Genomic DNA, 18,887 nt, shown 5'->3' with positions numbered 1-18,887 from the left:
TCACCTGATGGATGCAGTGCATTTGATGAGAGAGGCTATCAGGAAAAGGAATTGATGGCTATGGTGGATGGATAGCTGGAATGTGAAGAAATACATAGAGAGAAAACAGTGGGTACTTTTGCAAGATAGGTGTATGTGAAGGGAGTGATGTGCTGGAATAGGCTTAGCAAGGCAGAATGGGGTGGGGGGGGTGCAGGGGGATGGGTGTTGTACACAACAGGTGTAAGCAAATGTGCAGATTTACTCACCTTTCCTGACCTGGTTAGGTCATTAAAGTATTTCTTGCACCGTATCCAAGAGCATGGCACAACAGTCCTGCTGCTGGCCTCTTTGGCCACATCGATCAATGCCTTCTTTATGGCAGCAGTAGATTTCATCTTCCCATTGCTGGGGGAGAGTCTCCCCTTCTGGCTCCGTACAGCTCCCCTAACCATATATCAAAGCAATGTATCTTTAAATCAAGACGCAGCCGTCAATCTTCCTGAATCCATGAAAATCTTCCCTCTTCCCATACGAACTCCCAAATTCCCTGTTTGGATTGGCCCTTTAAATACTTGAGTTGAGATTGCATCACATGGGTCCTCACTGCATCTGCAGCAGAACAACCAATACCAACCCAGATGTGAAATAATGAGATGCCCACATTAAAATGCCACAGACATACACAGTGAAATTCTTTCTGTGCCTCCCACATCATATTGCAGTCCTGTGCTCCCAATGCACCTCCAAGTTGATGATAGGGCCATAGATAGGGTGAACATGAAGCTTTGAAATTCAAGGAAATTTCAAGGGACCCAAGTTTTTAATTATACAAATTTGGGAATATATAATTTCAGAATGACAGCTGATGGTCTTACGAACTCAGTTTAGTCATTCAACAAAGTAGAAAGATTATTAATTCCCGAGGGAGAAGAGACTATTGGCTGGGCACAAAGGTAGGATAAGTATTTGGGTGATCTAGGCGGACAAAGTAGATTTTTGTTGTTCATAATTTAACATTAACTCATCATTTTCACAAAATGTCCACTTTGAATTATGCACAGCGTAATTATCAAAGACAGCTAACACATCTCAAAACTGAGACAGGCCCAAATTTACCATTTTGCAATGTTTCCAGAGCATTTACTGCATTGATTTAATATGAAACTTATAAGATGTGGTGTGATGTGGTGTTTTAGAACTCTAGTATGATGATTACACAATGACTGCGAGTAAAACCAGCCTCCTCAAAGAATTCAAAATAAACCTAAAGTAAAAATTAAAGATCATACAATATTGGTATGAAAAGTAAATTGCTATAATTTCACCATTGAAATGTTCACTTGTGAATTATATGAAATAAAAAAATAATTTCTTAACAAAAATTTTCAGCTAGTGTCAAATGACAGAGCAGAAAATTGCTATATTTCAGAAAAAAATATTTTAAGAGTGAACATCTGATTCATTATTCAATCGACTGCATTTTGCATAGAAATGCATGCAATCTGAAGATGGTCTTAAACTCATGTTAATCCTTTTTCTAAGTGGACAGTTAGTATATGTGGTTTATGGGATAGGAATCTCTATCAAAAGCAAAACAAGATATACATCTTTTAGATTAAAAGCATACAGTTGTTCAGTTGTGATAATGGATATTAAACAGGTGTGAAGTAGACATCAAGTACTGAAGGTGATGAGCTTGGTTGCTGACAGGCAACAAATGCAGTAGTGGTAAACCATGGTTAATTATTTTGACACTGCGAGTGTAGGTGGTACCTAACTGCTGTGTATCTCACAGGAAGATGAATTAGAAACCTACTAGAGGGCCCCACAGAAATAAATCAACCTCAATGTAGAATATGCCCATCACAAAGAGAAAAGGTTACAGTAGAATAGAAATTAAAACCGCAATATCTTTATATTAAAAGATACATTCCAATATAAGTAGAGTAGAACTATTAATAGACGATGCAGAGAGAACCTTCCGAAACAAGTGAGAAAAGTGTTTCATAACTCAAGTGACAAAGTGACATATGAGGGTTTCTTTTTGCAAGAATATTTATGATATTTTGATGGCTTTCACTAACCTGCCCAAACAATCCGTTTAAGGACAGTTATTTATTAAATTTGTTTGGTTTTTATTTGTATTATTGGGCATTCAGGCCTGCTTTAATATTCATTCTTACATTCTCTGAGTTACCTTTGATCTCTTTCCAGGCATAACTTGACACTTTGAAAATCCCCTCAGCAGGCATAGAGCAATATCTAAGTGAAAGGTTTAGTTTCATGGCTCCATTCAAAGACAAATATTTGAGTGAGTGCGATTGTAATTGACAGTCAGCTTCTGTATGAGTATGTCATTTTGATTACCTCTAAATATCATCAACAGGCATCAAGAGTGTAATGTTTCCACACGCCGGGGTGTTAATATCATGAATAACGAGGATTTACCAGAACACTAGCAAAAATCCATTTCTGTGACTTTTTAACATATCTTTGAATGAAGTAAAAGTTAGTTATTTTAGAAGTTAAGATATTACATTAATTGATAAGTATTAATATTGTAGATGAGCACTAAATGCTGGTCGCATTTCACACGTGGATATGCATTGAAATCAAAGCAAAATATCTCTGGATAAATGTACAATATGATGACTCCTGAGCTATCTTAGAAATTCTGTGCTGTAACCATTCTGTCCGTTATGTTCATGCAACTCACCCAGTGCCACTCTCCCACCTCTTCCCCATAGCCCTGCAATTTTTTCTTCTTCAGATAATGATCTGATTCACTTTTGAAAACCATGATTGAATCTGCCTCCACCACATCGTCAGGTCCTAACCACGCACTGCGTAAGTTGTTCCTCATGTAACCATTGATGCTTTTGCTAATCACATTTAATCTGGTGTCCTTTGATACGCGAACCTTCTGCCAATGGGAACAGTTTCTCTCTATCTACTCTATCAGACCCCTCATGAATTTGAACACTTCTATCAAATCTCTCAACCTTCTCTTCTACATGGAGAACAGCCCCAGCTTCTCCAATTTATTCATGGCACTGAAGTTCATCATCATTGGAACCATTCTCATAAATCTTTTCTGCACCCTCTCCAATGCCTTCATTCTTCTTCAGTCTCTGCCTGAAAGCAGGTCTGACCCACAGCACCACACCCTCCACTACAGGTAGGGAAAGGTCCTGAATCCACTTCAGCTAGAACGGGGATCGAATCTCTTGCTTTTGGCACTAGTCTGATCCACACCGGCCACCAGCCAAATCAGCCAAATGGCCACTCAAGGAGTCCAAGTTGCTGTGGTAACATACACTTTCACATACATGTTGTAGTTCAGAGCTATGAATAGTGATGGTAGAGGCTCCATTTTCTTTTCATCACATGGCTAACAAGGAATCAATCCTGCTCTTAGCGCCTGCAATTGGTATATGTTGGAAGGATTTTCAAGTTGACATTCAGTCTGTTTGGCCTCATTATGAATGCACCCTCCTTGGTCATCAAGCTCTGGAGTGGTACTTGAACCCAGAACTTCTGGGTCAGAGGCAGGGACGCTGCTCACTGCACCACAAGACCTTCTCAATGCATTCATACCTTCCTAAAGTGTGGCACCCAGGATTAGGCATAATACTCCAGCTGAGGCCAAACCAATGTTTTATGCAGATTTATCATAAATTCTTTGCTTTTGATCCTTGGGTTGTGCGAGTTAACCAAACTGAACCAGGGTAATGGAGTTGGAGGCCTATCACTGGCCTTAGTATCTCCAGGCTTCAGGAGGGGAGGAGCAATGACCTGAGTTTCCATCCCTATTTAACAACACAAAGGTGATCTGGCAAACACTGAGGAGTGCTGTTAAAGCCTGCAGGCCCACTTACTACATGGCACCTATCACAACCTCAGGATGTCCCAAAGCGCTTTGAAGCCAATGAGCACTTTTGAAGTTAGTCAATATTGTAAAGTAGGAAGTGTGGCAAATAATTTACACACAGCAAGCTCCCACAAATAACAATGGGAAAATGACGAGATATCGGCCTGAATCTTCCATTCAGCATCAGAACCCCTGTCTCCCGGGCAATTCCCACGGTACTGCACTGCAGTGTCAGCATAGACCATGCCCTCAAGTATCTGGAGTGGGTCTTGAACCAACAACATTCAGGTACAAAGCAAGAGTACAATCACTGACCCAGAGCTGATAACCAAGATAGCAGAAGACTGTGGAGGAACAGAGAGTTCTAGATGTTTCATTACCTCATTCCATAAAACTGAGAGTTGAAGCAGAGAAAAAACATTGTCATTCGCATCTTGGTTTACATAGAGACAGAAAGTAAAACTTTCAATTTCAGCAAGGGTGTAAAAAATGGAGATCCAATGCAATACCACCAGTTTTGTTCTGCTTACCCCCATTCCCATCACACACACCCCTTCCAACTGAAGTTGAATGTTTCAGCTAAAAGGTAAGAGGAAGGAAGAAATGCTGAATTTGCACAAATCATTGGTTATGTCACATTTAGGACAGTGCATTCAGTTTTGGGGCATCCCACTATACAAAGTACATCAAAGCTGTTGAAGGAGGGGGTTGGCGGCGGTGGGGGTGGCTGAATTCATGTACATTGCTTCTCTGAAACAGGCAAGTGCTGGAGTGCTACCTGCATGGCTCACGAAGCATTCTTCAATACTATCAAAGACAAATACACACAAATAGTGGTGTGCAGCACTGCCTGCTCCCAGGAATAGACACAAGTCTGCTTAGCACCACTAGAAGTGGCACTACACAATCAGATTCCCCACCCCCTTCCCCAGGAGAATCAACAATGTAGATCCACCAAGGTGATTTGGCATGGGAAATTATCAATTTCAGATGAGATTTGAGATTTGGGACTATTTCCCTTCCAGTACAATAAGAAAAGGCAAAGAATATTTTGATTTTATAAAATATAAAATATTTTCTTATGATGTATAAGGAAAGCTTGCTTTCTCTGATTGGGCGTTAGAGATGAGGAGTCATCTATTCAAAATTATCACAGAAATTAAGACAGATTTATCTATGCAAAGGTATTTTGGAGCATGGGATACTTTGCCACGAGAGTGGTTGAGGCAGAAACAACTGCTCTCATGGAAAATTGGATAAATATTTGAAGCATGGGGAAGATGTCAAAAGAGCAGAGCAGCAGGATTAGTTTTTGGATTGCTTCAACAAAAGGTCGGCAGAAACACAATAGGCTGAATGACCTCCTTCAATGCTGAAGATTTTTATTCTTCTGTGATTGCTAAAATAAACAATTTTCTCTTGATACTGAATCCCTGTTTACACATCTTCTCATTTGAGAAGTTGTTCTGGAGAGCACGGGCAGCGGGTAGAGCTGAGTGTTCTTCCAGAATGCATCAGCCTGTGTAGAGGGAAATGGTGGTTCAGAATAGGTGGTCAATCACAGAGTGGAATATGGAACAACCATACACACCCTGGTTAACCTTGTGTATTCCAGTGGGAAACTGGCAGAATCTCCAAGGGAATGGCAATAACTCAGCTGAAACAAGCCTCCACATCCATCCAGGGTTTCTTAGCAATTTCCATTCACTCCTTACACGGCAAATAATATGCAAGCCAAGGACACCCTAAGAAACTCTATTGACTCTGCATTCCTCGATGCTTTGAATTTAAAACATCCTGTTGGTCTATCGTGCCCATCAGGTCTGAAATCTCTAACTGCCCTATACCCGTGCATGCCTTCTGCAATCCCTATAAAATTCTCCTCATGACTTACCCCTTTGACTGTGTCTCCATTCATTTCCCAATGTGTGTGCTACTCATTTGGCTTTGGATCTAGCCTGTTTGGAGCAATTTGGATATTTTATGTTGAAGTTACTGAATAAATGTGAGTTGTTGATTTACCGCTATGTGGGATGGCCATTCTACCTCTGAGCTTCAGAACAAAATAAACATTGATACTGTTGCTGCAATCAAGCTTTTATGAGTGGTGCTATTCATGCAGAAATACTGTTACTACTTCTGTTCCATAACAAAGAAAAGGTTATTAATGTCAACTGTCTTAAATCTTTAACAAACTAGAGAACGTAACAGACAGAACACATACTGCAGTGTACTTACATATTTGGCAACAGAAAATTGTCATCAAGTTACATCCTTTCAATAGAGTTTTTTGTTAGAGGTACATAAGATTTTTATTCAATGATACCTGATGAATCTCCTTTACCACAATACATCAGCATAGGAGCATTCAAATGTTTTCTCTTCAATGCACTATTTATCTTGTTCTGATGTGGTGAATTGCCAGTTAAATTTAAATTACCTGGCTTTTCATTAAACACACATCATTTAATTGTGAGCACTTATAGTCATACAGAATACGTACAACTGTCGAAGCTTGTTAAAAAAACCACAGACATCAATTTGGACACTGTGAAAGATATTAGGGCAATCTTCCTGTGTTTGCGTAAATGGTCATTAAAGCAAAAAAATCCTCTAAACATAAAAGCCTGTTTTCATCTTCAATTCATCTTCCATTCAAGCGTCATTTTTTTCAAAGTTTTACTCTAACCCCATTTAATGACTTAAAAGGTATTAAGGTAATGAAGTCTTTATTATTTATAGGTTGCCGCTTCACTATCACAGCAGTATTATTTATTGTAATAGTTGCTATCCAGGCTTAATTTTTCACTTGGGGCCCAGAAATGCTTCTGCCTCAGTAATTATGTAATTAAATTAAACCTTGATGTGCAGACTCATAATGGTGTATCCATTTTATCAAGACACACAGGCAGGTAATACTTAAAATAGTTCACAACTGCCACATTAACAGCTCCACTCATTTACGTCAGTGATTGCACAGCTGTGGAACAAAACTGCAGAAGCTTTAATCGAGAAGAAATTGAGAGTTTATTCTAGGTGAAGATTCATTAATTAGCAACCTTTACGGAGAACACTGGCAGGAGCTTGCAAGGTCTCACCAGCAGAGATGGAGTAATATAATTTGCAATCACTGCTGCCAGCTAGTGTTGCCATGATATAGAAATTAAAATTATCACAACTGAACATTATCGCTGTTATTGGGTAATCCATCACCATCACTTCTATTGCACAACACCAGGGTGCACTGAGCTGGCACAGAGATGTTCCACTAACTTCTGTCTGTAGTAAACATGCTGGCATCCCCTCAAAGTGCATCAGCACCTTTAATGACAAAAGCTGTCAGTCTTGGTGTCTTTTTTTTGGCTTCAAGTTATTAGATTCTTCCACTGAAATATTTTCTTCCCTTCCTATCTTTCCTGTACAAATAAATTGCACAGACTTACAAAGGTTGCAGATTCTCACCCACATTGAATGATATATATAACTATCTTCATTAAAGCCACATAAATTATAAGCTATTAAATTCCTGGGGCAGCCAAAATACTTCCACCTAGTGCAAAAGTTGGAATTTTTGGAAAGAGCTGATCTTTTGCCTGATGTGAGTACTGCCTAAGTCTCTTCTGCAACAGCAAAGAATAAACACTTGTTTACTGTCAATTTGATTAATGCTGGTGAGGGATTCAGCAAAAGGTTTTCCAGAGAATTGTGTAAAGTGGAAGATGATGTAATGAAAGGAAAAGTTCAAGTATTAAGTTACATGTGTATTTAAAGCTACTGAACAATGAGCTCTGCAATTGGATGAATCTAATGCACACTAGCATATTCTCAATATAAATAAGTGACCATAATTGTCCAAATATTAGCACTTTTAGCAGTTTGCTAATAATTATATGGCTGTAGAAGCTACAATATTGCTTAAATCTCCTTGTATAGACCAAGATAATCATATTCCAATCAGTGCAGGTGGTCTTGATACTGGACAAACCCTGCTGCCTCCAGTTTAATAGCTGCACCTAACACAGTACCCCAGAATCTAACACACTCAGCCCCTCCTACCTACTTAATGCTTCGAATTCCTCTGGATGCTCCTTAGAATTAAAAGAGGAAATTTACAACGAAAAGTAAGTGTAGATTTTTAATCGAATCTCTGTTAGCCATTTTACAATCCGGACCATCAAGTAAGGAATACTGATCACATGGTGCTGAAAATAATAAAAACGGAAGGATTGGGACGGATTGAAAGAGAAAGAGACAATGAAATTGTCTTCTAAATGATTTAGGCTTTAATGAGAGTCATAAAGCTTCTTCTGACATTAATGTTTACTTTAGTATCACTATATGCAAGCTGAAAACTAAAAAAAAAGGAGACAGGCCTGATGTTTCCCTAAAAGTCAATTAAATTATCTCAAATAGAAATAAATTATTTTCTGAGACACCATGGAAGACAATATTTAGAGTTATAAGAAACATATAGTGCATGTGTAAATACATTACTTCTCCAATATCAAAAGGTCTAAATTTCTCTGAGTAAGGGGAAGTCATACCAACCCTGAAATGCAAAGGAATCAGTCACGTAACAGATCATGGGAGAATGTGTGATGAAATTCTACTAAACTAATTTATATTGCCTATATCTGGAACATTGAGGGGTGATGTAAGTGAGGTATTCAGAATGGCAAAGAGATACAAAAGGGCAGATACAGAGAAACGCTTTCCTCTGGTGGGAGAATCTAGAGCAAATTGACACAATCTTAAAATTAGACTGTCGCAATTTTGGAATGAAATCAGAAAACAAATTTTAATCACATAGAGCTGCAGAGATTGGAACTCAACTCTTCCCCCAAAAAGCTGTGGATGCAGGTTCAATTGAAACTTGCAGGACTTTTAGTATCAAATGTATCAAGGCTGTAGAGCAAATGGAATGGAAATGCAGATCAGCCATTATCCAACAGAATGTCCGAATAGGCTAGAGAGGTGAGTGGCATGCTCCTAAAGAAAACAAATAATTTACATTTCTTAAGCACCTTTCACAACCTCACAAATTCCCCAAGTTACAATCAATTACACTTTTGATATGTAATTCACTGTGTCTCCTGCCAGTGCGAGATGGCTACAAAAGATGGCCGCTGATACCCATCTGCGCATGCATACTTGTCCGTGGATCATCACTTGCGGGAGACACAGTCCCGGTTGGATCTTACTCAGATCCTAAAACCAGTTTCTGAGACCTGCAATAGCGGGCTGTCAGGTTGTGCCTCCCCGCAGTTTCTGGGGATCAGGATGGGGAGGCTTCTGATCCACCTCTGATAACCATTCTATTTCAGGCAAGTCAAGGAGACTGCGCAGCTGGGCAGCTTTTCACTTTCTCAGTTTGGTCCCAACTGAATTCAAAAACGCAAGTTCAAAACTTAAAGTTCACCCTGTCATGTGATTTCCAGTAACTTATTAGCCTTTGCCTTTAAACCAGTTTTTTTTCCCATCAATTAAAATAAATGCAGTACAAATAAGCAAACAGCTCTCCCCCATTAAGTAGCATGCTGGTCAGGTGATTTCTTGGAAAAGGCATACTTACTCCTAATCCAAAGGTGAACTTATGACCTTTAAAAAAAAACAGGTCAGCTTCCAAATGTCCAGATAACGCAATGTCTTTTCATATTTCAAAAGAAATTATAGTCCTGAAATCTTTGATTCTAACACAGTGCATTGCACGTCTGGCAGTTGTGTACCATAGCCAAATAAGCAGGGGGCATAGATTTAAGGTAAGGGACAGGAGGTTTAGAGGGAATGTGAGGAAGAATTATTTCACCCAGAGGGTGGTGGGAATCTGGAACTCACTGCCTGAAAGGATGGTAGAGGCAGAACCCCTCATAAAATTTAAGAAGCATTTGGATGTGCACTTACGATGCCATAGCATACAAGGCTATGGGACTAGTGCTGGAAAATGGGATTAGAATAGTTAGGTACTTGTTTGACCAGCACAGGCTCGATGGACCGAAGGATCTTTTTCTGTGCTGTAGGCCTCTATGACTCTAAGTCCAAAGTTACTCCCGGCTCTCCAGCAGGCTCACTTCTCCCTGCTGCACAAGGTCAAAACTTCCAATGTCCTCTGAAAATTGTTGTGCTCAGCCTGGGGCTTCCAGATTCAACTTTCACCAGCAAGGTCCACCTCAGTGACTCCTTGTTCCTTAAATAACCAAAAGTCCTGTCAATCCTGTCCACTTTGAAACAGAAAATGAACTTGCTTAAGCACCCTGTTTGGTTGATAACAGAAAACCATGCTTCTCTGCTAGTAGCAGCAACTACTTCATTGCTCCACACGACTGTGTCTGCTGTGTCTTTCTCTGTCTCAGAAAGCAGTTTTCCCAGGGTGAATACTGTCACTTGATATTTCAGTGGGTTCTGTTCAAGTTCCTTTCCCCATGACGGTGCACCCCGAGTCCAAGTGACCTCCTCTGAGGATTCATTGGTAGCAGCCTTGACCACCTCCTGCTGCAAATGTGAAGGGTTCTGGGTGAAAGATATAAATGAGTACTGTCAATGCAAGAGTGCTTGAAATTATCGTTATGGGCATGACCATCTTTTACTCACTGTTGACATCAAGTCAATAAGGAGTGTTGAATATCACGTGGCTGTGTAATATTTATTTTTCTCACCAGGTAGCTGGGAGGTCCCCATCTCTCCATCCCTAACAGACAAGCATGCCAACTTACTGCTGATTTTCAATGCTTCTTCCTCCTTAGCTGTTAATTGCAAAATGGCTGGACAGTCAGCTCTGATTCTCTGCCCCTCCCTCTTTATCTTCTGTAATGAGGGTAAGAAAAGACCTATGAGTGATAGCAATGGCGTGTTGGATGATGGATGGAGAACATTTGTTAATGGTACTACGAGGGACAGGCATCTCATAGCCTAAAGATGAGGGTAAGTGTCAGTGGTGGATGGTTCGAGGGGATGTGAGGAAAGGTGCCATGAGCATTGATATGCTGGAGTAGACTTGCGAAGGCAGGCTGAGGGTGTTGGGCTGTTATGCAAAACAGGTTATAGGTGAATGTGGCACTGCTCATCTTTCCTGCCCTGCTTATGTCATTGAAGCATTTCCTACAGTGGATCCTGGGATGAAGCACTGTGGTCCTGCTGCTGACGTTTTATCATAGAATCATAGAATGGTTACAGCACAGAAGGAGGCCATTCAGCCCATTATGCCTGTGCTGGCCCTCCAAAGGAACAATTCATCTAGTGCCCCTCCCCTGCCTTCTCCCATGCATTCTTCCTTTTCAGATAATAACTCAATTCCCTCAATTACACTCAGGCAGTGCATTCCAGATCCTAACCACTCACTGCATAAAAAAGTTTTTCTTCACAGCGAGGAAGGCTTTCAAAGCTTGCAGAGGGATCTGGACCAATTGGAAAAATGGGCCAGAAAATGGCAGATGGACTTTAATGCAGGAAAGGACAAAACAAGGTAGGACATACACAGTAAATGGTAGGGCACTGAGGGATCTGGCAGTTCAGGTACATAATTCCCTGAAAGTGGCGTCACAGGTAGACAGGGTTGTAAAGAAAGCATTTGGCATACTGCCCTTCATAAATCAAAGTATTGAGTACAGGAGTTGGGATGTTATGGTGAGGTTGTATAGGACATTGGTGAGGCCAACTTTGGAGTATTGTGTGCAGTTCTGCTCGCCTAACTACAGGAAGGATATCAGTAAGATTGAGAGAATGCAGAGTAGATTTACTAGGATATTGCCGGGTCTTAAGGAGTTGAATTACAGGGAAAGATTAAACAGGTTAGGACTTTATTCCTTGGAGCATAGAAGGATCAGGGGAGATTTGATAGAAGTTTACAAAATTATGAGGGGTATAGACAGAGTAAATGTGAGTAGGCTCTTTCCACTTAGATTAGGAGAGATAAGCATGAGAGGACATGGCTTTAGGGTGAAAGGGGAAAGATTTAGGGGGAACATTAGGAGGAACTTCTTCACTCAGAGAGTGGTGAGAGTGTGGAACGAGCTGCTATCTGACATGGTAAATGCGGGCTCACTCTTAAGTTTTAAGAATAAATTGGATAGATACATGGATGGGAGAGGTCTGGAGGGTTATGTACTGGGTGCAGGTCAATGGGATTAACGGAATAATATTTTGGCACAGACTAGAAGGGCCGAATGGCCTGTTTTCCGTGCTGTAGTGTTCTATGGTTCTATGGTTCTATGGTTCATGTCACTGTTGCTTCTTTGACAATTACTTTAAATCTTTGCCCTCTGGTTCTCGATCCTTCCTCTAATGTGAACAGTTTCTCCCCACTTTGTCCAGACCCCTAATGATTTTGACTATCCCTATCAAACCTCATCTCAATCGTCTTTCCTCCAAGGAAAACATTCCCAATTTCTCCAAGGTGTCAAGAGGCAGAATTTTACATCCCATGGTAGTGCGCACGCCCGACCTGATCAGGCGTAAAATCACACAAGATGACGTTGGGCGAGCGTCCCAACATTGTCATGCACTCCCACGATATTTCGCTTGACGGGTGCACGCAAAAGTCAGGAGTGCCCCTGCCGATGATTAAAGGGGCAATTAAGCCCATTAACAGCCCAATTGTCTGCGATTTTTCGTGGCCTGTCCAACCTTATGGCTGGCAGATGGGCGAATCAGCCAGCAGCCTTTACATTTTTCATCAATCTTCAACCAAGAGTGGGATGAAATCTCTGTTAGAAAATAAAATAAAAAGAAATATCTGGGGACAGCATTTTTATGAGATATGCTTTCAGGTGCTTGATTATGATGCATGGGCATTTTTTGCAGCTTTTTAGAGCCTTATTTCATTTTTTGCAGGTCTACAGCTCCCTGAGGCAGCTGTCTGCCTTCAGGGAGCTCTCTCGCAATGCTCACCCGTGCCAGTGGTGACGTCATTGCCCACCCTCTTCCCACCCCCACCCCGGCAGTGATGAGCTTCTCAGCGTGCGTTTCACGCTGGCTGGCCATTAACTGGCTGGCCAGTGTGATATCGCAGTGGGGGGCCGATTGTGATCAGGGGTCCGAGTCCCGGCCGCTCCTGGGCCCACATATTGTTTGTGCCCGACGACTGAAAAATTCAGACCTAGGTAACTGAAGTTCCTCATTCCTGGAACAATTCTCGGGAATCTTTTCTGCATCTTTCTACTACCTTCACATTCTTCCTGAAGTGCGGTGCCCAAAAATGCTCCAGTTAACTCCAAACCCGTGTTTTATACAAATTTAACATTACTTCCTTGCTTTTGTACTCTATGCCTCTAGTGATAAAGCCCCAGATACGTTATTAATTGCTCTCTAACATGCCCTGCCACATTCAATGATTCATGTACATATAAACCCAGATCCCACTGCTCCTGCACCCTCTTTAGATTTGTACCCTTTGTTTTATATTGTCTATCTGTGCTCTTCCTACCAAAATGACTAACTTCACACTTCTTTACATTAAATTTCATCTGCCACTTGTCCGCCCATTCCACCAAAATGTCTAGGTCCTTCAAGGGTTCTACACTACACTCCCCATAGTTCACAATGCTTCATGTTTTGTATCATCCACAAATTTTGAAATTGTGCCAAGTACACCATTAGGTCATTAATACATATCGGGAAGAGCAGGGGTCCTAACACTGACCCCTGGGAAACTCCACTATAAACCTTCCTCCAGTTTGAAAAACAACCATTAACAACTGCTCTGTTTCATGTCACTGAGCCAATTTCATATCCATGTTGCTACTGTCATTTTTATTCCATGGGCTCCAACTCTGCTCACAAGACTGTCATGTGGCACTTTATCAAATGCCTTTTCAAAGTCAATGTACACATAATTAACAGCATTACCCTGATCAACCCTTTCAGTTACCTCATCAAAAAACTAAGCAAGTTAGCATTTGTGCTTAACAAATTTGTGCTGCCTTTCCCTAATTAATCCTGCATTTGTACAAATGACTATTAATTTTGTACCAAATAGTAATTTCTAAAAGCTTCCCCACCACCAAGGTTAAACTTACTGGCCTGTAGTTGCTGGGCTTATCTTTACACCCTTTTTTGAACAAAGGTATAACGTTTGCAATTCTCCAATCTTCTGGCACCACCTCTGAGTCTAAGGAAGATCAGAAAATTATGGCCAGTAGCTCTGCAATTTCCAATCTCACTTTCCTCCTTAACTTTGGTGGTGGGGAAACTTTCTTTGAAGCTGTGTATCGTTAAATGATCTTGCACCTGAAGAATTTGTTTTGATGTGGTCAAAAAGTCTGAGTCGTATTTTCATGTGTTTGAGTACCTCTCTGTGAAATCATTCCAACAAGATGTTTTTGTGTTACCAAGGGTATCCAATAATACAAAATATGTTTTCAATAAATATTCTTTGTCGTGGCTTCAAAGTACAGTGATCCCATACAGGCAGACCTGTAAAGTGATTGTGTGAAGCATGGGGCCCAACCTCTTGAAGCAAAGAGCCAGATTCATGTGCTGTAACAAGAATAGATCACGTGTGTTAAATTGTTTTTGGAACAGGCACCTTCAAACCTAATCACTTTTTTTTCCTAATTTCCCCCTTGATTGGAGAAAGATCACACAATTTGACAGTTCTGGCAACAGTGTCTCCTCTTGGTGCTGATTTAAAATTATGCCATTCAGCATGAGAAAAGCCAGGACACTCATACTCAACAAAAATGGCAAAAGACTAATATTCACACAAGAGCGTGAAAGAGTACAGAAATCCCCCTGAGGCACGGAGCTGCCTCAGGCAGTTTAATTTCATTATGAAAAATTTAAATAATGAAAAAAAAAATTCACACATGTCCCCTCATATGACAGTGTCACATGAGCTGGGACATGTCAATGAATTTTAATAAAAAATTTTATTTGATTTATAAACCCTTCATGAAACCTCATCCCGCCCGTGGATGAAGTTTCATGATAAAAGCGAAGGCCGCCTGGGCTCTTCGCCTGCCCGCCAACCTTAAGGTTGGACGGGCAGCTCCGTTACTTCTTTTAATTAGTTTTTAAATGGCCTTAATGGGCCGCTGACAGTTCAGCGGGCGCATAGCCAACTCTGGCGCGCACCCACCGAACTGAAAATTGGGATGACACGTGGTGACATCGGGATGCACACCCAGCGTCACCGCGCATCATTTTATGCGTCGGCGAGTGGGTCCCGCCCCCATATGCCGACCTGAAGATCCAGGACATAAACGGACTCAATGGGTGGAATTTTTCATAAACGAGACTAAGTGAGGTGGCGGGTGGTTTCAGCAGTGCCCCACCCGCTGTCTGGAATAGCGGCAACTGGCGCCTGATACTGCGCTTGGAGCCTTATTAATTATGCAAAAGCATAAATATCAGGTATAAGGTATCAGTCCGAATCACCGGGTGGGTCGGGAGTTGATTCTTGCAGCTGCCGTCAGCTGGTGGATTGGCAGGTCTGAGCGCCATTTTTAAAGGCCAATCCAACACACTATCTCACTCTCCTGCCCACCAGAGATGTCTGGCAGCCAGAAAAAGGAAAGCCGAGAGCCTGAAGAACAAGGCAGCACCCCACTTCATACACCGGGCCCTCCAGGGATGGCTGCAGGAAGCATAGCAATGTCACCTCTCTGACCTGGGAGGCCGTCGCAGAGCAGGTCAGTGCTGCTGGCACCCACACAAGAAATGCCATCCAGTGCAGGAAGAGGATGAATGATCTCATCCACCCCACCAGGGTAAGTCATCCTTCAACTCCCTTCAATATCAAACCCTCATCATTTCATCAGGCACTCAAACGGCTACTCTCTTCAGGGATCTCATGCAACCATTAGTGGGGGCCACATATCAACATTCATTCTCTCACTGAGACTTCCACATCACCGTCCCATCTATCATGTTGCTCACACTCCATCCTCTGGCCCTTCTGGAGAGGGCTCACCACACACAGGGGACATGCATCTCCCCCAACCTCTGCTCCATCCCTTCTCATCACAAGCCTTTCTTTCTTCTTCATACAGGACAAGCTGGCACACAACAGGCGTGAGAGATCGCAGACTGAGGGAGGGACAGCTGACCTCATTGCCCTCACTGAGTTTGAAGAGACTGCAGCCGAGCTGGCTGGGGAGGACAGGGATCGCTCCTATTAGGAAGGGGAGATCAACCTCTCCCACCAACTCAGCACGGATCACAGCTCCATCACTTCATCAAATCCTGACAATCAGAGTGAGTCATGTGCAGTCTTATCTAGCTTATGCTCATTAACTGAAACTCTCTTTTCTATTTTCTAGGCACCAGCAGATCGAAGCTCCAAGGCCAGTCCAGCACCACCAGTGCAAGCCCCCAGACGTCAGCTGAGGAGGAAGCACCAGGAGAACCATCATGGCGCTCACACGCACCCTCCACCAGCTCAGAGATGCTCACATCAGTGAGGCACAGATGTAGATTAGACACGGGTTCGCTTTCTGGGGAACACCTCACTGACACATCCCTGCAGCAGTCAGAGGCAGGGACAGCCCAGATCTCCAGCACTCAGAAGGCTGCTGGAGACCAGCCACCCACTCGGTCCGATTCAGATGATGAGCCTCTGGAAGTGGTTGCTAAATCTATACTGGAGATGCAATGTCAGGCGGTGGAACATCAGGCAGAGATTCGGCAATCACTTAGCAGACCAGAGCGAATGATGGAGGATTCCATCCGCGTTCTGTCTGATCATGGCTCCGACATGCAAGCACCCCTAGGTCACCATGGCTACACCATGGAGACTTGGATCCAGCAGGTTCCGGATTTGTGCTCGGCCCTGCACTCCATGGCCACACACCCTGGTGGGCACCATCAGGATGTAGGCAACATGAGGATGAGGCAACTTGACCTCCCTCCAGGTACACTATCACCTGCAGGAGTCAGGACGGGGCCCTCAGACACCCACAGGGAGGATGGGCGTCAGCCAGACACTCCTCTCAGGACACTCCAAGGGTGTGCAGCCGCTCACCGACCCTCTGTCTGTGACCCCATCACTCCAGCTGCTCAGGCCGCCGAGGGCACTTCTGCTCCTGACCCTTATCAGGCAGGGCCCTCCAGGCCACAGGTCACCAGAGGATGTCCATCAAGGTCATCATAGACATCAGGATGAAGCAATCAGCAGACTGCCTCCACCTCTGCTGCGGATGTTGGGGCTGCACCAAGGTGAGTTAAGAAAAATGGATGTCACTTTTGGGTCATGGGTGTGAATTCATTTGATGCTTATGTGAATGTCCCTGTCAACTGAAGGCATTGTTATTTTGTACTTTTGAATCCTCTTATTTCAAGGTTTAGCCTTCCTCCCCTCTGGAATAGTATCCCTGATGAGGTTCACATTTCTGTGATGTCAAGCCCAATTGAACTAATCTCAGCACCCTTGTGTGATGTCGGGGAGATGTGTTTTAATCTTTATTAGAAGTGTGTGATGTAAGTGTTTCTAACTCTTCTTCCTCAAAGGACACCACTGAGTGAGGGCAGCTCATCAGCAATGATAATATAGCAGCATTTTTGTCTCCTCAGTGGTAGTGGCAGAAACAAAGACATGCACGGGAGGAGGAGCTCCCTAGGCATGTCCACATCTCAGTCAGAGCAGTGTTGGCATCATAAGATGGCGGCGAATGCTTCAGGTCTTCTCTCGTATTGATCTTGTTCCTAAGTGGATTCTCAGTTCCCAGAGTGAGCTAACTCACAGGGCCCACGAACCAAAGCAAAGATCATGGCCTGGCAATTCATAAGGCAAGTGTGAAAATGGGACTGATTCTCAATGAAAGTGGGTGGACAACCCCTAGCTTGAAAGAAAATGACATTGAGAGCGAGGAGAGATGTGGCCATATTCTCTCACTTGACATTACTCTTCCTGGAACCTGTCAGCGATTAATGTATCATGGGCATGTCTCACATGTCTTCCTTCCTCCATGGCATGATCGTGCTCATACTGACCCTCAGCAGCTCCCTGAGGTTCCTGGGCCTCCGGATCTTCATCCTCCAATGAGCTCTCATCCTCTCCCAGGTCATCCTCTGGCAGGGGATCACCTCTTTGCATTGCCAGATTGTGAAGGGAGCAACACACTGAGATGATGTGGGAAACCCTGTCAGGAGTGTATTGGAGTGAGCCACCTGAGCGCTGCAAACATCTGACATGCATCTTCAGAAGCCCTATGGTCTGCTCTATAAGGGAGCTTGTGGAGCTGCGAAAAGCGTTGTACCTCTCCTTGAAATGACTCTGAGGGCGATGCACCAGTATCATTAGCCAGCATTTCAGTGGGTACCTCTTATCCCTAAGCAGCCATCCTTGCAGACGTAATGACCCCTTGAAAATCTCAGGTACCTGGGAATGACTCAGGATGTAGGAGTCTTGGCAACTCCCAGCGTACCGTGCACAAATGTGCAGTATGTGCTTCCAGTGATCACACACCAGTTGTACATTGATATAATGATAGCCTTTGTGGTTTATAAACATTAGGGGCTGCTGACTTGGAGCCTGTACATGGGTTTAGTCTATTGCACCCTGCACTCTTGGGAAGCCTGAGATGGAAACGAAGCCGGTGGATCTTGCAGCCTGACTATCTTCATCCAGAGCAAACCTGACATAATGATGGGCTTCCTGTAAAGGGCATCTGTGACCTCCTTTATGCATCAATGAGTTGTGGGGCTGAGAGGTGCCACATAGGTTGCCTGTTGACCCTTGGAAAGAACCAGAGGCCAAGAAATTGAGTACAGCAGACACCGTCAAACCCACTGGCAGGGATACCCTCCAACCCCATGTGGCATCAGGTCTTCACGAAGAATGTGGCATATGTGATGTACCAGAGCTCAGGACAAGTGCAGATGTACATGGCATTGCCTCTCGCTCATTTGTAAATAGGAGACTCTTGGATGATAAACCATAGGCCTGACGAGTCATCCTTGTTGTCTGGGTCTCTCCTCCTCCTGACCCTCCTGTTCATGCTGTGGCTGCGCTTGACCATGTCCACCTGCTGGAGCTGTGCGCTGAGTCGCCTCTCTCTCCTTCGCCTCCTCCATTGCGTTAGGACCCTGACGAAGGCAGCAT

The sequence above is a fragment of the Carcharodon carcharias genome, chromosome 7 (assembly GCF_017639515.1).
Source record: "Carcharodon carcharias isolate sCarCar2 chromosome 7, sCarCar2.pri, whole genome shotgun sequence".
In the NCBI taxonomy this organism is placed as follows: Eukaryota; Metazoa; Chordata; class Chondrichthyes; order Lamniformes; family Lamnidae; genus Carcharodon; species Carcharodon carcharias.
This window is presented reverse-complemented; position numbering follows the sequence as displayed.